The sequence below is a fragment of the Ictidomys tridecemlineatus genome, chromosome 4, assembly GCF_052094955.1.
Source record: "Ictidomys tridecemlineatus isolate mIctTri1 chromosome 4, mIctTri1.hap1, whole genome shotgun sequence".
NCBI lineage: Eukaryota > Metazoa > Chordata > Mammalia > Rodentia > Sciuridae > Ictidomys > Ictidomys tridecemlineatus.
Genome location: NC_135480.1, coordinates 71,412,545 through 71,439,157, shown reverse-complemented (window position 1 = coordinate 71,439,157; position 26,613 = coordinate 71,412,545). Strand labels below are relative to the sequence as shown.

The 26,613-nt window shown below is 35.3% G+C and overlaps 1 protein-coding gene and 1 non-coding gene across 26 annotated transcripts in view; both read left to right on the top strand.

Annotated features, from left to right (window-relative positions):
• The window catches only part of Dlg2 (discs large MAGUK scaffold protein 2), a 1,969,681-nt gene that overhangs the window by 1,345,314 nt on the left and 597,754 nt on the right, over positions 1-26,613 (top strand). The window lies entirely within an intron of this gene.
• Positions 12,200-12,272, top strand: Trnaa-ugc (transfer RNA alanine (anticodon UGC)). The gene has a single exon. It is a non-coding gene; the product is annotated as a tRNA-Ala (tRNA).

Here is a 26,613-nt window from a genome sequence, read left to right as displayed (position 1 = left end):
AGTTTCATCTTCTTATTTATCTTTATTTCCTAAACCTTTTATTATAAACATATCATATACTAATAAGAAGAAATAAAATGTATTTTTTGTAAGCCATCATTTAAGTATGAATTAAAATTCTAGGCCCACACTTTGAAATTATATCATCTTTTTAATTTACTGCTTATTCACTTTTGGAGTTAGGGAATTTCTCATTTTCCATCCAATTTTCATTAACTCTGAGTGGTTTTAAAAGGAAATTTACATTGAAAGTTAAGTGTTTGACAGATGGGATCTTTAATACTTCCATTATGAACTTTGATAAAATGTTAATGGCATGTTAAATAGAGAAAAGTGAAGCTTATGGTAAATTATGCCAAGTGAGAAAAATAACACTTCTAAATCACTAATCTCTGGCTAGCTGATATTTGGGGTTCAGTGCAAAATGAAAATGGGGAGCCCTTCTAAATACAGGACCTGTGCAACTGAACAGGTCCCACCTGCAAAGCCAGCTCTTCTGATTTTCCCCCACACTATACACATAAGTAACTTGTCTAGAACATCATTTGTTTAGCCAGGTTTTATTGATTAAAAAAAAAAAAGGAGTTAATTGGTGTGAGAGAGAGCATTCAGTAGGAGTCAGGTAATTGTGAGTTCTGATGCTTTTTGCTTCCTGATCTTGAGCCTGGCATCTCACCTCCCTCACTTCTTGCACTTGGGTTCCCAGTCATATTGTGAATCTTGCCACTACTAACTTTATCCCTTCCAAAGCTTCTGTGTCAAGCATAATCTTCTCTGAACAGTACTTCTTCTGTGTCCCTGTCATTTATTGTACCCCTCTTCAAAAGTCCTTCGACTCCTATTGGGAATTTAAACCAATTTCACTATTTCCTTTAGTTTTCATGCTTCTTTATGCCCTCCCTTCTCTCCTCACCCAGCAGATACTAATATTAGTTTGTTCACTACACTAACTTTTCCTCTCTTAGACCCTTAACTTTTTTTTTTGTTTGTTTGTTTCCTTTTTGCTCCCTTTTGGTGCTCAGCCAGCAAAACCCCAGCCCTGGTTAACTTACTATGGTTAACTGGTCACCTTATTCATTCCATGCCAACACCTGACTAACTGGACAAGTGTGGAGAGACACTCCTCATCTCATTTTAAAATTTTTAGCGTGTACTCAGTGCATTCTCAAAGACTCCTGGCAATTCTTACACATTTCTCCAGTGGGGGAAACATTTTCTTATTCACTGAGACAACATAATATCTTATCATCTCTTCAAATTTACACACACAAACAAAGCCTCTCTCCCATATCTTCATTTGTAACTGTTAAATTCCCTTCATTTTCCTTGAAAGAAATTCAAGCAGTCAAGTGAAAACCTCTTCACTTTCCTACCATCGGTTCTGCTAGAGTATTCTCCCTAGTTGGTGAGGGAATTTTTCATCCTTTCCAAGATTCTTCAATAACTCTTCACTTATGGTGAGCCAAACTCTGTACTCTCTTGTTCATTAAATGATTTTGTTTCTGTATATCTTTTCTCTGTTCTGCAATATCAGTTTCTTTTTTTTTCCCAAATACATTTAATACAGACAGACAGACAGACAGACACACACACACACACACACACACACACACGTAGCAGGGAAACATTGGGTCAAGTGACACTTTTGTGTATATGTGTATGTATGTGTGTATCTCTCTCTTAACCCAATATTTCCCTGCTATCATTGTCTCATTATCTTGTTTTACCAAAATTTTAGGAAGTATTGCATATTCATTAACTCCCCTTTATTACATAATTTTCTTATTTTAACCTATATTATGTTTTCGTCTCAACAATCATCTTAAAATTCTCTATCAAAGTTATGGCAGGTTCCATTTTGCTATGTCAAAGCATCAGTCCTGACGTTTCAGGAATATTGGATGTAGCTTGCCACTGCTTCCTTCATCAAAGATGTCAATTGTTTAACTTTCAACAAATTATACTCCTGTGCTCTCACTACCTTATTGTCTAAACTTTTATTTGTCTCCTTACTGGCTCTTCCTATAAATGTTGGATTATTTTGGATAGCCAGTGAACAGACCTCTTCTTAACCTCTCCTCCAGACTCATGGCTTTAAATATTACCTATCAATGGACAGCTCCCAAACCTGAAGCCAGAACCTCTCCACTAAATTCAATGTGCATAGCTAACTGTCCAGCTGGCATCTCAGCATCCCTGCTCTCTCTCCCTCAGAACCAAAGCTGCTTGTACCATAATATTCCTCATCTTAGCTAATTGGTCCTATAATTTTCCTTATTATCAAGTCAAAACAGTTCTAAAGGCTTACTTAATTACTGTTTTTTTTTTCTCAGCATCATCAGCAAGTCCTCGTGGAGCTTCCCTAAAAATATATTTCAAAGTCAATCAAATGTTACCACCTGCTCTGCTGAATCTGAGTCCAAACCTGTATCATTCCATGGCTGAACCACTGTAATAGCTTTCACTTTCACCACACTGTGTTCCTCCAAGTAACCAGAGTAATATTTTTCAAAATATAAAGCAAGCCATATCATTTTTATTCTTAAAATCTTCCAAAAGGTGAGAATCACACCTTTTCTCCTCACCCACAAACCTTACACAATATCAGCCCTGCTCCTCTCTCCAATATCACATCCTCACATCGGATTTTCACACATTTCATTCTAGCCACACTGACCTTGATTTTCCTCAAAAAATTCAATCTGTTTCCATCTAAAGATCTTTATGCTTGTGATTCTATCTGTGTGGAGAAATCTTCCTTAGGTCTTTACATGATTGTTCTTTTTGTCATTTAAATACCTGCTCAGATGTTACCTCCTCAGAAAAATTTTGAAGTTTGTATGTCCACCTTATTTATGTTAGTAGCAATATTCCCATCACTCTTTTTCCTAACCCACAGCTTTGTCATTGTTTAGTTGCATTTATTATCATATGAAATTTACATTATTTATTTGGTGAATTTGTTAATGTCTGTCTCCTCGTTAGTATGTGTGTGTGTGTGTGTGTGTGTGTGTGTGTGTGTGTGTGTGTGTAATTTCTATATTTAGTCTGCCTGGAATATTGTCTGGAATGTAATATATACTCAATGAAAATTTGGCATGTGTATGGGTTATGCCTGGCTTTACCACTGGAAGACAATGCAGTACATACATGTGGCCTGGATTGAATTCAGGTTTTAAAAACTGGCTCTATCCCTTTATGGTCAAGTGACTTTGAACTGCTTACTTAACCTCTCTGGATCTCAATTTTCACATCTGGGAATGAATATAAAGTTTTGTAATTACCTCATAGGGACCTTGTTATGAAATAATAAATTAATTTAAAGGTTAGAACAGCATGCATAGTTATTCTTAATATTTCCTTTGGTTCACATGACCATTTCAAAAGCATTATTCATTGGTATCATCGTGGAAACTTATTAAAAACCTATCTTCCCAATTTCAATGAGCTATTTACATTATACTAACAAGAACTTCTTTTATGATCTGCTTTATTATTGTTGTTACATTGCTAGATGTCAGTCATCCAGTGGTAAAAAATTTATGGTCCTTGCAATATGCATTTACAGCTTATATTTTTTCTATATTTAATCTCTATAACATTTAATTTAATGATGAACTGATCACATTTAATAACATCCCTGTGCAGTGGATCTTGCAAATTCCATTTTACCTAGTAGTATACTGAGGTTCAGACATTAAATCACCTGTCATTACAAAACTCAGACAAAAATCAGAGAAAAAAGTCTTAGAATGAGTGAGGAATGGAATTAGGATTTAATTCCACACCCAACAGAGACTAGAATCTAAGCTCATTATCACTGAGATAAGACTTCCCTCAAACTTAAGCTCAAATCTCATCTCTTCCAATAAATTTTTGACTTTCCCCTCTTGGACAGGGTGCTTCTTTAAAAACTAACATAGGTAGAATACTTACCATATTAAATGATGAATAATTCTGTCTCTTCCAGTGAATTTCTTGAACGGGATTTTGTTGTGTTCTCTATTTACCAGGATGACATGGAAAGGGAAAAAATCATTTGGCAATTTGAGGACAAGTTGGTGAATCCCTTCTACAGCAGCTTTGTCTAGTGTATCAACCATCTGCCACAATAGCAAACCCTACAAATGTCTTACATATATTAATTTTGCAAGCATTCAATAAATCTGGGTACACATAGCCCTTGTTTCATATAATGTTACAGCATTATAGAGGACACAGAGAAGTAAAATAGGCAAAAACCATGAAGAACAGAGTACTGTGGATTTCTGGCCCAGATTGAGCACATCCCTGAGGTTCTACATATCAGTAGGCTTATGAGAGATGAGAGGAAACTAGCCATATAAAAAGGAGTGGAAGAAGGCTTCTTGGTCAGGGAGTAGTGCATGCAAATGTTCAAAAACTCATGGAAACTTAACATGTTCAAGTAGTTAGTGACTGCACTTCAAGCTATGATGTAGGACTCAGAGACCAGGCTGGAGAGATGGTGAGGGCAGAGAACATGAATGCCTCCAATAACATACAAAAAGATTTAAACATAAATCTTATTCTAAAGGCAATATGAGACCTCGAAGAATATTAAGCATGAAAGTGACATAATCCCACTTGTGTTTTACAAAGATCACTTTGGCTGTAATATTGGGTATACATCTTATACGATTCAGAAGAGGATACAGGTATGCCTTTTCAGAAACAAAATTAATAGCTAAATTCATCCAATAGTAATGTAGAAGGGATAATTTAAAACATATTAGGACCAGTGTTTTATAAAATAGGAAAATGCAAAAGAAAGGAGTAATCAAAGATGCCAACAAACTCCTTTCATTAACACAATCTGAACCGCTCAGCACGGACACCTGTGTTATTTGAAGCCTTCCTGAGCTCTTCTGGGTTTGTCTGGCATTAGCAAGGGTATATTAGTAAATACCATGCCTCTGAGTGATTCATCAGTTCTCCTTGCATGAAATTAGTAGACTCTGTCCCCCAACATGATCTGTATCATGAGAAGCTGGTTGACCAGCATGGATAATAGATTCATCTTATCTACAAAACCCCGAGCAGCAAGCATGACCACAATTTAGCCAAGATGTTGAAGTGAATGTCTATCACCTCCTATAACTCCCCTCTGTCTCCAGCCCTATTAAAAAAGGAATACTTGAAGTGCTTTCCTAACAGATATAGAATGTATGTATGGACATGTGGTACTACTTGAATATTCTGTCTGACAAGTCAGAGATATTCCTTTTAAACTAACAACAACAACAAAAAATCAAAGATCTAAGTCATTTTCCCAAGTATAAATCATCAATTTTTGTGAGCTGCTTTTTCACCTATTCAAAAATAAGTATATTTATTTTGGAATTTAGGAAGCAGAGAAAAATGGCCATTTATTCAATCTTGAAAATTTCTACAGGTGAAGCAAGCTTGGTGGTTAAGGAGGTTAACATGGGAATTTAGTGGGCCTCCAGGTAAGAAGTGAGCCATTAAAGTCATCAAATGATGGCCTCTCCAGCTTCATCCAAATATTCAGTTAGTTAGAATGTCATTGACTGACTGATTCTCTTCGGCTGAATTCTTTTATCTTATATTATTGATTGTTGTGAAATGTCTGAAACTCAAATACCATTAAGGATCTATTACTTCAAATAATGCAGAGAAAGATTTTTGGTCTTTAAATTTCTCATTTGGGGATAGCTTTAGCAATTTTCAATCAATTATAACAGGAATAAATTCCAGAGTCCAAGTTAATATTTGATGAGGTTATATAATCAGCCATAGCAAATCTTATTCTAGTTTAGTTAAATAATTTTTGATATTGTATAACTTTCCAGCTAAACTCCAAAGTTTATGTTTGTCTCATTATTAGTGTGTATTTTAAGTATGTTTGAAAAATATATACATGTATTATATTTAAATACATAAATATAACCCAAACATACATGTACATTAAACACAAATTGACAAACAATCTGTGAATTTTGATCAGTTTTCTTGTCTTTGGCTGAAAATATTGCAAGATTTGTAGAACAAAAGTAGGCCTGTATAAGCAGGAGCAATAAGCACAGTCTTTGAATTCAAACAGACTGTTTTGAATCCAGGATTAGTCACTTCCTATGGGACCTCAAGCAAGTTACTTCATCTATTAAAGGCTTTAGTGTTCTTCCCAACATGTGGTTTACTAATATGTACCTCATAGTGTTGTGGTTAAAAGTAGAAATAACATACGCAAATTACCTAAAAGTTTCCTGTAACATCCCAGACTTTTATACACGTACACATTTCTGTAGACCCTATTTTTTTGGAAGATGTCATTTTCAGAATAACTTCATGTTTTCACTCTGCATCTCAGTCAAGTGACAGGTACATACTCTGCTTTGCGTTGTGTGTGTGTACATGTATATAATCCTTATATTTGTAGTAAGTTATTAGCTTCTTCATTGATCTTAATATATGTATAAAACATTATCAATGTTTTATAATTATGTTAAGTATATAAATGGAATCTTTTGAATTTCAGCTATAACTTCTATAACTGCCTAGCACTATTTGAAGCTTTTCTTTTTGTTAATTCTTAAGAGTTTAGTTCCAGGCTAGACAAACAGTTATAACATTGTGTTTTCTTTTTGGTAGCTTCAAACTATGATATTCTAATAATTCCCACTTCCAGTCTGTACATATGATGTAGTGAACAGTATTGTTTTGTTTGTGCATTAAAGAGTGTTCTTCCTTTTGAAGAACATCTTCTTCCTTTGGAGAACTGCTCTTCTCTCCATGCCAAATGTGTTATTTTCAGGAAGACTGGCAGTCACAGCACTCCTGGTCACAAAGTTGAATTGTCTCAATATACTCATTGGAATTACCTGCAAGGCTGGTAAAAACTAATACATCTGGGCACATGTAGACCAAATGATTCTGAATCTCAAGTGTTAGAGCATGGAAGAAAGCTTTTGCATCTAAAACTTTGTGAGTGTTGTTGATGCAGTTTAGGAGCTAACACTTGAGCAAAGTGTCTATTCTTCAGGATTTTCTATACAGCAATATAGGGCAGACAGGAGTAGCATTTCTTTTGTGCAATAAAGTATGAAATAGGAGGCAGAAAAGTAGCTGTTACGAGGAACTCTTGCTTGGTGGCAAGACAAGGTTTCCTGCAAAGAAAACCAGAGATAAGAAGTGAGAAAAGGAATAAAAAGAAAGAATTAGAAGCACCCAATTCCTATGCTAGACCATGCAAACAACTAGATAGTACCCCATTTCCTATAACTACATGACTCTTCCCTTTAATTTTTCTAATAGCCAGACTAAGTTCAAGTCTAGTATTTGTAACTTACCAATGGTGACCTCATACAAACATCTTGGAGTTTAATTTTAGCTAATTGCTTTTCTGAAGTTATTGGATTGTTCATGTCCTAAGCTTATGTAGCCACAACTGGTTCTCAAAATAAGTGTTGCCTGCGATGGTTTCTAGGTTGAGTGTCCCCTACAGGTGCATGTGTTAAGTTTGGTCTCCAGGATGGCATCATTGGGAGGTGGCATAACCTTTACAAGGTAGGGCTTTATGGAAAGTCCTACACACATTGAAGGTGGGCTCTTAGAAGGAGTTTATGTGCGACCTCTTAATAGTTCCCCTTGAGCACTCTAAAATTGTTGTAAAAGAAGCATACATGATCCTGCCCATTCATTCTCTTTTCTCTCTGCTTCTATTGGACACCTGATTGTTTGCTCCCGTATGTACTCACACCATGATTGCCACCATCTGCAGCCCTTATTAAAGATCAAACCAATGCTGACCTCTACACCCACCCTACTCAATCTTGGATTTTGAACTTTCAAAACTGCCAGCTAAATAAACCTATTCTCTTTATGAACTAGTTGCTTCTGATGTTTCATTGCAATAGCACAAAGCTGACTATTTTACCTTGCTTATATTATTTGCCTTTTCTAAATCCTACTTACACTTCTTACTATAGAGATAAGATTATAAAACAAAGCTCTAGAACAGGATTAGCAGATTGCAGAAAACCTTAATACCTCAAGGTTTACACATACAGTCTCCTTTAAAGTAACCTGTTACTGTGTCCCAACTCCCAAGAATAAAAAAAGCAATAAAAAGAATGACAGATGAAAAAAATGACTAGTGGCAGGTCTATGAATTCAGGTTTCCACTGTCTAAAAACCTTTATGATTTGGGAACCAGCAGGCTTTTGTATGTGTAGGAAATCTTTTACAGTGTTAACCATTGAACTCAGATGTCAGAGAAAAAAATAGGTGTTAGAAATATAGTTTACAGACATTTGTAGGGTTGTGAATCTAACTTTTCCTTAGATGTAAGCATCAAAGTCTCAGGATTGAGGAGTGCCTTGTAAACACATCTCAAAGGACTGATTTAGATGAATCAGCACAAAATGCACATAAACTGAAATTCAGCTGCTAACTCCAGCCTTCTCCATTTTTTCTCAATAAACTAGCTGAGTTATCTTCCTTGTCCTACCCCACAAACCTCTGTCTCCAGGTTATTAATAAAGCTGTCTTTAGTTCATTAATCTGAACTTTACTACTCTCACATCATCTAAAAGAGCTGATATATTTTCTTCTGTGCATCACTTTTTATGACATCTTTCTTTGATGTATTTCCTGATCATCACCAGCATATCTAATGCTTACATAGTGATATTTCTAAAACTAACAGCTTTTAGACAAAATCTGCAATGGAAAGAAATCTAGATTGTTTTCTCTTGCTATAACAGAATACCGCAGACTTGGAAATTTATGTGGTAAAGAAGTTTATTTGGCTCACAGTTCTGGAAGTTGGGGTGTCCAAGAGCATGGAGTTGGCTTCTTGTCGGGGTTTTTGTGCTATAACATATAACATGGCTGAAGAGAAGGTGAGCATGCATGAGATCAGGGCAAGAAGGGGCTCGACTTAAAAGAAATCCACTCTTATGATAACTAATCCACTCCTTCAATAAGCATAAGGGCTATATGCTCATAATCTAATCACTCTTAACAGTCCTAACTCTTAATACTGGTGCGATGGCATTGAGATTTCAACACAAGTTTTGGAGGGTATTCTCAAGTCCCAGCAAAGAACTTGCATGGAAATGACAAAACTCTGTCACCCACTAGCTGAGTTTTCTAATCAGGGGAAATCTATTTCCATGACTTATATTAACAAGGTGTGGAGGGTTATGGAGGTTTAATCTAAGGTGTCCTTAGATTTCAGGATTGCCATAGAGGTACTGGATCCTGAGGATAATAGAAATAGCAAAGTTCTAGGGAGTGATACAGAAAGAGGCCCAGCAGATTGTAGGTCTTCAAAAATGGTAAAAGCTGGGGATTTTGATATTTTGAGCTGCACAAAGCCCTAGCTGCTATAACTGTATTTTTCTGTAATTCAACTAGTTAGCTAGCAGGAAATATAACCTCAGTCATTCCTAGCATAATTCTTCCCAACCGCTTCAACCATATCCACAATTATTTCACAGTTCTATATCTTTACTCAGTGATGACACAGTTCACAAGTTGTTTGGTCATCTCTCTTCACAGGTACCTGCTGCAACATCCAATGCCCCTCTCTGAGTTGTCCCTTCTAGTCTACAAGTGTCTACTACATCTAGTGGGCATTTGTCATTATCTCCACATTTCATTCTTCGCATTATGTTTCTAAGTGCCTGTAGAATTTGGTTCAAATGTCTGCCTGCCCCCACACAACCCCTGTGCTTTGTTAGCAGCTAGCATGACTGTGAACTCCAGCAGTGAGTCCTTATTGATTTAGATCAATTTGCACATTCCACTCTCCTGGACTTTATCAGTGATGGATGAGCAACTTGATCCAATACAATCATAGTGAATTCCATGGTTCTTACTTAACTTTCAGTCAGAAGCCCATCTCCTTCTTTGGGCATGAAATAAGGAAGCCTGTAACTGGGATATCAGCTCTAAGCCTAGTAAAACTGTAGAGGTTTCCTGGTTCCTAATGAAGCCAGCATTTTAGATGGCGGAGCAGATAAACTGTATGTGGAAAGTCTTAGTAATAACTCGAGATCATGAACAAAACTATCTCTGAAACCCTTCTTCTGAGTTTTTTTTTAAGTAAATAGTTAATACCTTTTATTTCGTTAGCTAGTTTAAATTGGCACTTTTATTATTTACAACTAAATGAAACCCTGGGACATTGCAAGTTATGAAATTCTTTATGAGATTTTTCAGGGTCCCAACTTCTTAGACTTGCCTTCACATATTCATCTCTGAATATTATTTTCTTTCTTTTCTTATTCCATTTCAAGAGACTCTCCCCCCTGCTCTACCCTACCCTTCACTTGAGAAATATTTTATTCTCTCCTTCACAAAGACTTCCTACCTCCATAGAGGACTCCTCTTCTTCCTTTCACCTCCTACACAAAACCTTTAATTTATCCTAAGGGCTTAGCTTTTTGAAAACAAAAGCAAGGAAGTCTTTGTGGACTGCTTCTGAGTTCAATCCTGCCTCTTCTGACCTCCCCCTGCAATAAACACCTATTTCAGCCGGGATAAAGGAAGAGGAAAAACACAAGCAGAAAAAAATAAAAACACTAGTGTCTCAATATACTGCCAGACTATACAGAGATGCAGAGTAGGAAAAACTTATAGTAATTTCAAGTGTTTGAGGCATTGTTTGAATTTATACTTTTAAAAGCTTGAATTTTAGTCATTTACCTTAATGAGCTTGATGCATTTTTAATATTTCAAATTATCCTTGGAGAAAAGGAATGCACATATGTATTATAAAAATGTTCATAGGCATCAGAATTTATATCATGTGTTAGCTGATTTTAAAATTTAAAATATTTGATCTTTTTAGATTCAGCTTAAAGAATGCACATTTAGTTATTAAGAAGAATTTGATATTACTTTATATTTAATTCAGGATCACTAGTCAAGTTTATTGATCCTAAAATTGCTCTTCACCCCATTACCATTTTTATTTAACCAGTGTCAATTTATTGTCCAAAATCCAACTGAGATACTACCTCTTCTTGAAAAGCCTTGTCAAATCCCCCCAGAGTTAGCATTTCCATCTTCTTTCTTCTTGTCATTTGTGTTTGAACTGTGTCTACCTTTTGTATGTTCACCAAAAATTGAGAACCGTGTTTCATTTACCATATATCCCCAGCACCTGGCATAAGGCAGATGTTCAATGTTGAATTGAGATTCTGGGAAAGCATTACATAGTCACAGAATAGGTTACTCAAAAGCTCAGTGACCTATCAGATCACACATTTATATTTTTTCTGATTTTAGTTATTCAAGGGTAGAGTCTGACTATCTTAGTCAGAGTTCTCTAGAAAAATATAACTGATAGATAGATACAGGGTAGGGATTTAGTGTGAGAATTGTTTCAATGCTTCTGAAGACCAAGAAGTCACATGGTGCTCTGCTCTCTGCAAGCTAGAGATACAGGAAAGTCAGTAATATAATTCAGTCCAAGTTCAAAGCCAAAGCCCTATGAAGGAAAATGGGAAAGAGGGAGTTACATTCCAGAGACAAAGGCCCAAGAAACCTGGGGCTTTGATATCTCAGGGAAAGAAAAGGTGCCCATTTTATTTACCTCCAGATCACAAAGGGTGTTTACCCTTTCTCTGTCCTTTTCTTCTTTCCAGACATGGTGTTCCTCAACAAATTGGATGGTTCCCTGTTGTGTCAGTGAGGACACTTCTTCACTCAGTCTACTAATTCAAATACTATTTCCTTCCAGAAACACCCTCGAAGACATACCCAGAAAGAATGTTTTATCAGATATCTAGGTATCCCTTAACCCAGTCAATTTGGCACACAAAATTAAGTATCACACTGACCAGGACTTCATCCTGATGTGTTCACATCTGTAAATCACAACTGCAAACTGAGATTTATCCCCGGAGTTGACACGAAAACCTTTCTTCACATAGCACTGGCCAAATAAAATCACCTTTCTACCTGGAGTCAGGAAAGTGACAAGCAAGAAATACTTGTGGTAAAACAAAAATGACCAACGTGAAAGTTAAGTACGTAAGTCCCAGGTGACAGTGATGGGTTCAGTGCTATCCTTACCCAAGAATCACTGAACTATGATTAGAAAACCCGTGTTAACAGAGGTTAATGATATGTCCAAGGTCATGAGGCAAAAACAGGTGAACTCTTTCCACTATGATTCATTTTTTCTCTAAAATCTGGCCACTAGGTTGGGGATATAGCTCAGTTGGTAGAGTGCTTGCCTTGCATGCACAAGGCCCTGGGTTCAATCCCCAGCACCACCACCAAAAAAAAAAAAAAAAAAAAAATCTGGCTACTTTCTTCAAGAATCTCACATTTAAGTGAGAAAGAACCTGTTGTCATCCAATCAGATTAAAATATGGCCCAATAAAACCAATGTAACTAAGTAGGTTTATCACTACTCAACATGAGCCCAGAATTTAAATAAATCCTTTGAGGGGACACTTGCAGCCACTAATAGAATGTTAACTAACATGGCTCTTACTCATTTGGGTTTTAGCTACATATTAAAGGATAATTAGGAATCTAAAACTTCAAGGCCCTAAATGGCTAAAATGGTTCTTACTTTAATCCTTTTCATTTGACATTTTATATCTGGTTTGTTGTTAATCATTAGATGAATCCCATTTAGTCCTCTAGTAAGAGATATAGATAAAGACTAATTTTCCCTCCCAATGTGTCTATCCAAATGTACATAATACATATATCCAAATGTATATATAAGTGTATAAATATGTATATATTTATAAACACATTATACACAGATAACTATTTCCATTCATATGCTTTATAATAAACATTCAATTATGTATACTTTATATACATTTTGTATTTTACATTATATGCACATTTCTTTCATATAATTGATATTTATTCTTGTATTTATGTGTGTCCTAAGATAGACAATAAATCCATAGATAAGAAGAAAAAAAAGACTATTCTTCATTAGTTGAGGCCAGTGCTCAGTGCTACCCTTTCCAGTGCTGGCAGCACTATCAGTTGCAACAATCAAGTATATAAATATTAATCATTTATTGAAGGTTGAACCTTATATGTAAATTGTTCAACAAGGGCTGTCTCATATCTTGACAATAAGTCTATTGCATAAGCTTAGAACCACTACTTTACTTCTTTAAATAAGTTAAGACTTTTGTCTAAACTAGTGTGTGGCAGAGCTATTTAGATACCATCTGGAGGCATGGAGAATATGAAGGACATTTTTGGAGTAAAAATTTTTTTTTCTGACCAGGTGTGGTATGCTCAGATTGCCTTTAGGTCTTCAGTACATTTATCAAAAGGAAAACTAAGCCAAATGGCAAACAATCTTCAGTTAGCATTGGAAAGAAGAAATAAGCATCAAGGAAAAGAAAATTAGTAGGTGGTTAGAGATATACTTATTTCTGTTTAAGATTATTTCTTAACATTCATGAAATAAACTGTACTCTTCCCCCACCATCTACTTAAACTTTGCTCAAAACTCACTAATATCACTCTAACTCTAGGTGAAAATAACAAGAAATATGATATCACATTTGTATTTTTAGCATTTTTCTAACTCATAAAAAGAATACAGTTATAACAGTATTCCAGTTATGTTTTAGAAGTTTTCAAATGAAAATATAGTTTCTCAAACTTAAAATTAGTAAGGTTGTAAGTTCTATTATGATGTTCAATATTATTGTTTCATTCAGGTGATATAATGTATATTGTATGATACATCTCATTTTAATATTACTTCATTACTTTCAAATTATTTTTCTGATATTTCATCCACCCCATGAAAAGGAAAATAAAACATGGTGTTCATCATTTTGCAAATGAGGAAATGAACACTCACTAGTGTTCCCAAGAGTTTCCCAAGGTCACTCAATACATAGCAAAAGCCATTTTAAATTCACATCTTTTTCTTACAATCTCAGTCATTTTTTACTTTCTTGTTTTTTGGCTTTACTTTAATCCTAAAAAAAATCCAAATAATCACCTTACTCAAAATTTACTAAAAATCTAAAACTGCAATCAATAGTTGGGCATGGTGGCGTATGATTGTAATCCCATGACTTGGAAGGCTAAGGCAAGAGGATGACAAGTTCAAAGCCAGCCTCAGCAAAAGCGAGGTGAGACCCTATCTTTAAATATAATACAAAATAGGGCTGGGGATGTGGCTCAGTTGCTGAGTACCCCTGAGTTCAAACCGGGTACCCCCAAAATAAATAAAAAATAATTTTAAAAATGCAGTCAATAATTTCTCATTCAAACAAAGTTGAAATCAGAAGCAACAGTCCCTCATCACAAATTATACTTTAACAAGCCCCTCAGATCATTTAAATTTGCATTTTAAAAAGCAACTATCATAAATGTTCAGGAGAATGAGAGATAGTTACACATACAAAATTTTTATTTTGTTTAAAATTTGCTTCCATTTTATGATTTGAGGTGTTGCATGGAAATTCCAAACTGATCCATCATGATGTAAAATTTACAATATGGTTCAAATATAACAGTGCAGAATTGAATATGGAGGCATGCATAATAAACTTCCTCTTAGAAATCTGGAGGAGTTGTAATTTCAAATTTTTTGTGCAATTAGATTAAATCATACTGCAACAGTAAAAAAAAAAATTCATTTTGTATCTCCAGAAAGAGAGACCCTTTAACCCTCTTGACATTGGCTATCATTGTTTGTCTTTCCTTACAATGATTATATTTTTTTCTGGTAATTTCTACTAAACTATTTTTACCAATATAATGAAGTATTTTTAGTGTATATATCCTGAAATCAAATTATATGTTTAATGATTTAACACTTAATAGTTTTATGAATGTGAGTAACTTTCTCCACCCCCTATCTGTGTGTGTGTGTGTGTGTGTGTGTGTGTGTGTGTTCCACTGAGTGGGGTGATAATAATGTACACTTGTGGAGTGGTTTTGAGGACCAGATGCATTCATTAGTATAAAGTATTTCAAAAAATTCCTGACTCTAGTAAGCATTTTTCGAGCGTTCATTATCAGTATCATCATTGTTACTAGATTAGGTGATCCTTAGGTGATGGACATTGAGACAGTATGTCTGCTTTCTCCCTTGAATATTTCTAGAGAATCTTTCCCCAACCCATTAATTATTTCCCCTGTGGATTGTCTCCTCCCTTTGGCAATGTTCTTGATTATTATTCCTTCTCTAAAATTTTTCTCTCATTCTAGATGTGCTTTGAATGCCCTCTGTGGTGCCTGGAGTTCATGGTTTGTTCAATCAACAAGCATGAATAGGTCACCTTTCCTGGGACGGGTATATATATATGATTAGGTAGTGAATGAGATGATATCTGCTTTCAGATAGCTGAAGAGTTAGAAAGAAAGATATATGTGAATAAGAGTCCCTACTGCAGAAGGATCTATCATTGAGTGCCTACTCGGCTTTATCTACAAAACTATTCCATGTAATAAGCCTGAAAACAAAAGAGAAAATGTCCTTTCTTACTCATTTTGCCATACTAGAACAAAAATCCAGGCCTCTGCATTTGGCCAGTTAATAAAATGAATGTTTTTAATCCAATGTAGGTTTCTCTGTGCCTGCCTTCAATGATAAAATATACAAGAAACAAAATATTTTGCAAGGAATATTTATTACTGCATCAAGACTGAATTGATGCTAGTGTTATTTAACCACCTGCTCACCAAGCTTGTTACTTTAGGGATAGGCTGTTTTCAATCTGGGCTGTTTGGGTAGAAAGAACAACACATGCTTTTCAGCACAGTCTATCATGTTTGGTGGGACCTCAAGGATGCTCCTAGGTGAACTGACCAAATGCTTTGCCAACACTTTCAGATGCAGATGAAATGCATCCCACTGCTCTACCTGCAAGCTACACATCACTCAGACCTGGTTGTTCTTCTGATGATAAGGGATTTAATATGTATACATTTGTTCCTTGGTATGTGCAGGGTATTGGTTCCAGGAATCCTACAGATAGCAAAATTCATGATGTTCAAGTCCCTTATTTAAAATGGCACAGTCTTTTCATATGACCAGCACACATTCTCCTAAAGACTTTAAATCATCTCTATATTAGTTATGGTACCTAATAGAATGTTAAATATTAAATTGATGTATCATATTGTTTAGGGAAAGATTACCAAAAAAAAAAAAGTACATGTTAGGTATGGAGGCATTTTTTTTTTTCTGAATGTTTTTATCCACCGTTGGGCAAATTTATGGATGGGGAACCCTCAGATACAAAAAGATGACAGTATTCTGGAAATCTGAAATTTGTTGTTAAATTCATTGTATTACCTTCTGTAATCCTCCTTGCAACAACTTCCTAAATTATCAAGTCTACCTTGTAAAATGAGGCATTGAGTGATTAAGTGACTTACAGGAGTTTACACAGCTAGGTATTGACAGATCTGAGGTTTGAACTGAGCCTGGGTCAAATGTAGATTTTACAAAGAACTGCCTGCTGTGCAGTTTTAGCATTTCTCTGTCCACTTTGTCAAGGCTGGCTGTGCTATTTCACATTGAGCATTGTGCTTTTCCCTTTGGAAAGCTCAGCATTTGAATGGCTGATCTAGGGATTCTTGCCTCTGGTTTCCAAGGGGATGTTTCTCAACTTGAACACTTGAGTCTGCATTTGTGCTCAGTGGGGAAGGAAGTGTAATGATATTAAATGAAGGCAACACTGACTGTGAAATCAGTTATTTTTCAAATCTCAGGGTTATTGAATTAATAAATTAGTCTTAGAAGGTTGTGTATCATTCTTGGAATCCTGAGAAAGGAAATTGAATATTAACCCAGTTCACATTCATAATGCACAATTTATAGCCACAAGCAGACAGAGCCATATGGTGGAGACATTCTTTCAGATTATTTTACATTGGGTGCTCCTTATGCAGCAGGTCTCCTAAGTGACTTATCCTGTGTGATCAAAATCGTGAAACATCTGTTGATAATAACTTTGAGAACAAATTGGTACTTCCCAAACCTGTTTGAATTATACAAAAAAAAAATGTCTACTTTAATAATGAATACAAAGTGTGCAGAAAGCATCTGAAACACACACACAAACTTGTTCATTATCACCTCAAAATTACACTGTCTAGCACTGCTGAAATCTCATTCAGAGAAAACTCAGCTCCTTTGTGAAAATGTGGGACTATTTTTTCTTTTCAATTGTAGAAACATGGTTGCTAGTTCTTAAAAATCCAGAAAAGGAGATTAAATAACCATACTTATGCTGTTACATATGAAGCATGTCAAAGCTGAATCGTTTCAAAACCTCAGGAGAAAGTTGAGCCTTCTTAACATTTATAAGCCACTACTGAATTGCCAGGTCCCAATTCACCACAGAATTTTCTGGCCATCTGGTAAGCTGCCACAGACTACACGGTTGCAGCCAAAGGCATACTCTACACCAGAAAGTCTGTGATTCTCATCACAAGCTCCCTTTTGACTGGCTTGGCACCATGGTCTGTTGAGGATGAGCCTGTGGAATACTTTGTAGTATTTTTATTTCTGCTGTGGCTCCTCCTTTCAGTTGTGTATTCATCATGAGGTCCCCCTGGGCAGTAAGGATTCCAAAAGAAAAATGCAGTGAGATATTTCCATCTCCTGCTTTGGATGAGTGGAGTAAGCATAATAGATCTTTTTACTCCACACAATTTTAATCTTTCATTTTATTGAGCCCAAATGAAAGTGCACTAAGTGTTCAGAAATGCTATTGCCTTCTTCCCATGCCACGTGGAAGACTCAGGAGACTTGGCCTTGACTATACACACAAATTAACTTTTAGCCAACTGCAGAGTTCCTGACCCAGGGTTTCCTGTCATGTGTTAATGACAAATCTCTGTTCCAGTCAATTGCCCCCTATTTATTTTTTTCCCTTACTTGCTTACTATTAATTTTTTTCTACTCTGCAAAGCCATATCTTTTACTTCTTTAGAAAATCATCTACTAAATGGACTGAATAGTTTTAATTTGTCACTTCCTTATAACAGTTATAATGATGATAGTAATGATAGCTTCAAAGTAGTCGAGATATGCTAGAGCCTCCTCACACCAATTTTATTTAAACTCTACAACAAAGTAGCAATTAGGTTTTTATTATCCTCATTTTAAAAAATTAGAAAACTGAAGGTTGTAAGAGTTAAGTAAGCTAAATTTCAACTCAGTCCTATTTTGATTTTTCCATACCCTATTTCTTACTATAAATGGTAGTTGTTACTAATCCCTTATACAGATGAAAAAGCTGAGGTTTAGAAAGTTAAGTATCTTGCCCATTGTATTGGGCTTATGTGAAAATACCAGGTATAGAGAAAAAATCGTGCAATTATGTCAGTCGAGAGTACTCTTCCTTCTTGCTTATTCTCCCCTTAGCATCACCATCTGTTTAACCAGAAAGCAACCCTCACTGATCACATGCAGTTAGCCACTGAATTCTGTCAATTGCATGTTTCTAATCTCTTTCCAGTCCCACCTATTTTTCCCAGGTGGACAATGTACTTCAGGCTATCATCAGGTCTCATCAGGATTACATCAACCAGCTAACTAAAATCCAGCCCAGTGTATAACACACTTAACCAAAATAAAACATGACTGTGATACTCATAACTCCACATTGATTTTTAGGGGAAAAATCTGCCTTCTGGGTGTAGTACCTAAGGCATAATGTAGTCTACTCTCACTTCCAGCTCATTCCTTACCACTACCTTGCATCCATACTCCAGGCACATGGCATTATTTGGAATTCTCCAAACTCATGGGGTTCTCTGTTTCTCATTTCTCTTTCTTTTAAATGCTCTTCTCCATCTCTTCACCTTTGCCTAACCAAGGTCTGGTCAATCATTATGTGCAAGCTTAGGTATTAGCTCTTTTGAGAAGGCTTCCCTGACTACCTCTTAACTCTTGGGTGCCTTTCTCTTCTACTGGGCATTTGAAAGTCCTCTGTCAAGACGTGCTAGCTCCTGTCCAGAACTTATAAGTTGACCTCCCTTGGTAGCTTCTTACAATAATATTAATGGCCCCAACTTTCTTGTCATCTATTTGGTTAAAGAGAAAAAATATGCCCTAGTTTTAGAACCATTCATAGATACACATTTTCTATCCTACAAGTTTCTGCTGCTTGAGCAACATTCATTCAGTCAGAAAATAAATATTTATTGATCACCTACGATTGTATTCTCTTCTGTTCTAGGCTCAGTGTATACAGCAGCAGACAGAAAATAAAAATCCATACCCTTAGATAACATATATCCTAGTCAGAGACACTAAATAAGCTGAATAAATAAGATAAGTATACCATACTGTAATAAGTGCTATGGAAAAAAGTAGAGTAGATTTTTATTGAAGTTAGTCACTCAAACAGATTTTTAAAATTTGTTTTTCCCCTGAAATGGCAAATGTTATTCAAAATAATCATTGTCTTCACATTTTGCTACCAGGGAGATGCTGCTATAACTATACTCTGTTGGCTGGACTTCAGACACTCTCAGAAAGGGGGAAGGATGAATTAGTAGGTTTGCTTTGACAAAGCATCAGGATATTCTACATATATAACTGTGGTATAAATTTAAATAATTCCTGGTCTGGATTAGTGTACACACACTTACATCAACACACATACACAATCACTGAGGAAACTTTTAATGACAAGACTACAAGTGATAGAATTCTATTTGTTTTTCTGGACAGAAGCCACCTTCAAATATTACTGGGAACTGGACCTATCTCCCTATTGACTGGGTAATTGGTTATTAACAAGGTCAAAACAAAAATTAATAAATGCTGGTAATAATAGGAGGATAAAGGAGCCCCTATGTACTATTGATGGGAATTTAAATTAGTACAACAACTATGCAAAACAGTTTGGAAGCTCCTCAAAAAACTAAAAATAGAACCAGCATATGATCCAGCTATCCCACTCCTGGAAATACATCTTAAGGTAATTAAGTCAGCATACAAAGGGATACCTACATACCCATGTTTATTGCTGCGGTATTCACAATAGCCAAGGTATGGAATCAGCCTAGGTACTTATCAAGAAATTAATGGATAAAAAAATGTGGTTCATATACAAAATGAAGTATTATTCAGCCATAAAGAAGACTGAAATCATGTCATTTGCAGGAAAATAGATGGAAACCAGAGACCATCATGTGAAGCAAAATAAACCAGACACAGAAAGACAGGTGTCACATGTATTCTCTCATACGTGGAATTTAGAGTAGTTAAAGAAAAAAACAAAACAAAAAGCACCTTCAAGTAGTAGAACTACTACTAAGGAAGGGGGAGGGGCCTGGAAGGAGGAGCAGAGTGAGGAAGTTAATCACAGTGAAACACGTTAATTTGTACAACCAATTGGTGTTAATAACTTTAAGGAGTAAAAAGCAATGTTTTGTGCTCTGATGGGTGTTGAGAAGATGAGATGCCAGGCTGTGAATATGAGTGTGCTTCTGAGCATTGTCAAGACCAGAATCAAGATACTGACCACTCCTATGCATGTCCTTTGAGTCCCCATAACTTCCTAGGTTTTGAGAAACAGCACTGCCCAGCTGACATTGAAATTGGCGTGCCCCGCCCCCCCCCACCTTTTTTTTTCCTGTGAAATTAAGAAAATAGTACAAGAAAATTAACCATGTAATTGCCATGAAGCAATACTTTGCTACGAGTATCTGTTTCTTCCTCCTCAAGCTCTTTCTGCCTAATTCTTTGGTTGTGTCAAGAGTTCCCCCTGAATGTTACTGGAACACCCTGTTATATATCCCACTCCATCTTCACAGCCTGTTACTTGATCACTTCATCCACTCCCCTCTGTTAAACTGCAGCAGATTGAGGATCCTATCCCTCACACTGAATTCCTTGCATCTTGCCAAGTGCACACACAATAGTACATATAACAAGGAAGAAAGAAAACTGAGTTTCTAATAAAAGACAATGCATACCACAGAGTCAGAAAATATTGGTGCTGAAGAAGTCTGGCAGTTCATTCAACACTATAATTTTTACATTTTTGAGAAAAATGGAGTTTCACAGAAGTATATAGACTTACTCAGGGTCAACCCTGCTGCCCAATTAGGAAAAAAGCTATCGATATACCTGTATTACTCTTTATTCTGGAAGGAAATTTTGGATTATAAAATATACTAAGAAAATATAGGTTATTTTGATCAATCAAAAATAAAATGATTAATAATATTGCAAGGTGTTTTTTAAATGAAGATGAACTACTTCCAGTTTAGCTATGAACATTTTGCAACATAGTATTTTGTATATGGGGTTTAGACTCAAATCCAACCTAACACAGAATTCTTTTTAAAGAATATCTCCCATGAATATTTAGAAGGCACAATCTCCTATAGCCTAAATAAGTCATTCTGAGATGATACTTCCACTAGTTCCTTATCCCTGCCCTAAGATATCTTATGACCTCAGGTATGCCTCCAGAACTATAAACATCAAAAATAGGAAGAGAATATATTTCTTCCACTAGTTGCACTGAAATTTTCTCTATTCCCTTGAAGATATTAGACCTCTCAATTTCTCTCATGTGTGAAAATATTCTGACTTTTACTTTTTAAAAATATTCTGATTCTTATGACCTCAGGAAAAACAAATAAGGTAAAAATGTCTCTTCCAGTTTCCTGCCTGGATATCTATGCTGCATCATGCCATATTCAGCTTAATTGTTTAAACATTTTAGATTGTATTGTAGTATTTGCGGTGACCTTTGTTCAAGGACAGTGATATTCTGACCAGCTTCTGTAGATATAACTTTCCTTTAAGGATTCTGGGTATTTGTTTGCTCCTGATAATTTTCATTTCTCTTCCTCGTTTTCTGTTTGAGTTTCATCAGTACTTTCATGTCCTGAAAATCCAAGATTTAAAGAAATGCTAATTCTACTGAAATGCTATTTCCTCTGCTTTAGGCTTAGCAATTCTCAGCCATCTTTCAAGCATTAGTTTAACCATTACTTCCTCAAGTAAACTGTTGGTAACCTTCCAATCTAAATTAGCTAGCCCCCCTTGTCATTATTTTCTCCCATCGTACTTGCAATTTGATTTTATTTGCTTATTTCTTCTTTAATGCCTGCCTCTGTCAGTAGATACTCAAACTCTGTGAAATCAAATAGGCATCCTTATTTTGTTTACCAGTGAATATATAACATTTATCACTCTATCTTGCACATAGTCAATTCTCAATAAATAAAGACCATGGCAGAAAAATATGTTTTATGAGTATTGAGAAATGAAATTTATATTTTGTATGTACCATTATTTTGGGTCTCACTTTTGTAAGCAATGTGTACATTAGAAAGAAGGTAGTAAGGAGTCAAATAGTTACATGGTGCTTCCTCTGTTTTTTCTTAAGCACTTTTGCCATCACTGTTCCATAACATCACATGATTCTGCAACCACAAGCTCAAAGTCTTTGAATACATCTTGGTGAATCTGCTTTGCTCTGACAGTAATACAACATGAGACTTAACATTTTTTAAACAAACACTTGGAATACAATGTGCATACACTATATTCTTTGAAAACTGCCTCTAGCCATTTAACCTAGAGCCTTGACCAGAGTAAAAGCCAGGACAACAGCATTTCATGTCACGCTTTTTCTATATTACAGAATCTAAAACTCAAAAAAGATTTAAAAGCTCCATGTAAGCTTTGTAATTAATTAAACAGTTAACCTGTTTAAGAAGTCAAAAGAAATATTTTATGTTTTCTGTCCTTTTTTTCCTTGATTAATCTTTTCCTCTACTTTGTGTATAAGGTCCATTGTACACAAGCTAAATCACCCTTTATCTCCCCTGAGCAACCCCGCCCATGTCACACTTGCTGTGACACATTTAGATATGGGTTATCATTATAATCTTGGCATCCTAATACTTGACTAAGAGTAGATGTTTGACAAGTAATGAATGAATGAAATTTTATAAATTCCAAGAGAAAACACACACACACACACACACACACACACACACACACACACACACACATCCTAAGGCTCAGACCTTCCTTGGGGGATGCTATGGAGCATTCATATTGAAACTTTACCATAGACTTCAATAACCTAAACTTGCTCCTTCCCCTCTGCTATCTTCTCTGCTTCTCAGCTTTGAACAGTTGTCCCTCCATTCTTCAGTATGCTGTTATTGCTTCTTTCTCTGTAGGTGAGAACTTCACTCTTCTTTTTCTAAACCAACTGTACCACTTTCATGATGCCTTTCTAGCTTAAGTCAAAGAAGATATCTTAGTTTTTGGCTAACATAATCAAGACATATACAACAGTGGTCTACACACATAATTGTCTATTTACAAAGTACCTGTATGTTTTGGTTTTCTAACTTAAACATATGGATTGTACCATTTTGACACTGTATTCTATGAGATATATATCTTTTTAATGATGACCTCCACTTAGTTTTTCTTTTCTTTGTGTGGGTTAATTTCTCAGAACAGTTAGTTCTATTTGCAATGAGATGATTCTCTAAAAGCAAGTTGAAGATGAGAACCAATTAAGGCCACTTACTTCTAAGCTTACAAGTATTAATTTCATGCATTTTACCCTGTCATTTATTTTTTGTTTTACAAAAGAGTAATTTACTTCTGCTGTCATGTGCATTTAGGTCAGAAGTTGGACACAAATGAAGTACTAAAAAAGTGATGGTATGTGAATATTTTACTCCAGTAGTTGCTTAGAAATTATACACACACACACACACACACACACACACACACACACACTTTTCTACTTATACATATTTGATAAATTTATATAGAGTAGATTCAAATTGTTCTGGATAACCACTATGCCCTGTTTTTGTGTGTATGTGTGTGTGTGTGTGTGTGTGTGTGTGTGTTTGACAATGCCTAAAATAAATTTTTGCCTGTTATAGGTGTTGGGTAAGGTGTGATTTTTTTCTCTTGCTTCCAAGAGAATTAACAAGTATATAACTTGTTTTCCTATATGTAAAAAAATGATGCAGTAATATTTTGAAAGAATGTCACAGATTCATTTATTTTGAAGCATCTTATTAATGTCTTCAATTTACAGATAGAAGGTAGTTTCAGATTCATGTTCCCCCTTCTTGAGATTGTGATAGGTCAATCTAGGCCTACTATTTTGTGTGCTTTGAAATGTATTTATTGTTTGCTATCTTAAGAATATGATTTAATTAGAAAATAGTTTTGTACATTAGAACTTTTATATAGTTTTAAAGTATATACTCTAGTACTAAATACTATGTTATGACTTTTTAGTTTGTATTTATTAATGTATTAAATATTTAATATAGTACTATATACTTTTTATTATATGTAATAATTTTATGAAATTTCTAAGTTTGGTTATGCAGAAAGATTAGGATTCTTGAAATATAGTCACTTGCTTTTGGGGGGATAAAATTCACAGATCATTCACTTTTAAGGCATTTCTTTTGGTGACTGGGAAAATGTGTAATATTCATATTTAAAACCTCATGGTTAGCAAAGTATAGGTCTTATTCATTGTGAGTTTTAGAATTGAGTTTTGAATTATTTTTTCAGTTTTCCTCACTAGAATTTAAATTACTGTGTTTTCTGTGTGAAGTAACTAATGTGTCTATATTTTCCATTTAAGGAAATTCCAACAATAACCTCTTTTCCCTACAGCATATCCTTCTACCTGCAAGGCTCATTTGACATTAAAATTGTGAAGTACTGAGACATGTAGCTTAAATATTGAAAATTGGAGGCCATTTGGATAGTTTTGTGGATAGTAAATCTGCAAAGCTGAAACTGGGATTATCCTGGGAAATTCAGATCACATAAATGCTTGGTGGGTACCTGACCTTCTTCCTGTTGCCATCCTCTTAGAGCCTGCACCAAAAGACTTCAAGGAAATCCATTCACTCTTTGGGCCTTTGTCAACTAGTCTATAAATATAGAGTAGTAGATGAGTTCTTAGTCCTCCCAAATTTAATTTTTTTTTGCTAGGCCTGGATCTGTTACATTACATCTCAATACTATTTATTCAGTCATCCTCAGAAAAGACTATGGAAGAAAGCCTGTTCAGATTCTTGAAACACCTTTCTTCTGACCTATTTGGTATACTTTTTACTTTGTTTTCTTTCATCTGTCAGCAGACTGAATGATTTTTATTGGGTTCAAGGTCATTAAGTTAAAATAAAAAGACTGCGTTTAAGAACACTAATTGACAGCTTATAAGTCTCTAGCAGAACATGCCAAAAAATGAAGTGATCTATTTTTGTAAATTGTATGTTAAACTCTGAAGTTAGGAGATATACTTTTAAAACCCACACATGTTTGTTCCACTTAAACTGTGCTACTTGTGTTTTTTGTCCCTATGTTTCCTGGTTTACTGGCTGCCCAGCCTCAGCTGATGACATTAGTCAAATAGAATATTGCCCCCAAATGCCTGATTGATCCAATTAGCCAAAGACTAAAACTTCTTCCACTGTGGTGCTGCTAAGGGGAGGAAATCTTGAATACATGAGAGTCTTTCCGATGTATTCTGAGAAAATTGAGAAGACAAAAAGAAAATCGGAACAATTAGATTCACCCAGGCATACATATATCATCCACATGTCTAACAGAAAGAATTGTTTTCACGACAAGTAAGCTCTTGAATGATAAAGAGCTGTTTTGAAAATCTATACACGATACCAAATATGTAGATAGTAAAATGCATGATAACATAAGAAATCAATTCTGTAAAAATTTCTTATCACTTTTAAAACACTAAATCCAATGAATTAATAAGAGAATTGTTTGAATAAAGTATAAATTTAGCAGCATTTAGCAAACTGAGGCAGGCTGTTTTGTTTTTGTTTTTTTAAATAAAAAGACATTAGATACAACTAACTTGACATTTCTGAGTGTGTTGATAAGGTCTTCTCTGATCTGAATCCAAACTAATGTTCTAACTTTATCTCATACTCTCCTCCTACTTATCCAGCTCTTACCCTCAGTAATTGCCTTATAGTTCATTCATCTTTTAATATACATTTAATTAGCAGTACTGTATGTTGGCACAATTTTACATCCTGGGAATATAACAATGATTAAGCAAAATATTCCTGTCCCATTAAGCAAATATTCTAAGGAGGAAGACCAGCAATAAACAAACAACTGAGTTAGAGTACATTTGAAGATGTTAACATTTGTCATAGTTTAGATTAGGCTCTCCACAAAAGATGTTGAAGCCCTATCCCCAGTACTTATAAATGTATCTTGACTTGAAAATAGGATCTTTACAGATGACAGAGGTAAAATGAGGTCATTAGGGTAGGCTCTAATCCAATAAAAATTGTGCTTAAACAAAAGGTGAAATTTAGACATGGAGATTATATGCACACAGAGAAAACACTATGTGAAGATAAAGATGAGATTGGGATGATTTATCTGTCAACCCAATTAATATCAACAATTGCCAATAAGTTACCAGAAGACAGGAGAAAAACATGAAACAGATTCTCCCTTGCTGCCCTCACAAGGAATCAACTCTGTCAACATCTTGATCTTAGACTTCTAGCCTCCAGAACTATAAGATGGTAAAATCATTCTTTGAACCATAAATGAATGCATAGGGCTTTAGCAGAAGCAATGCTGGA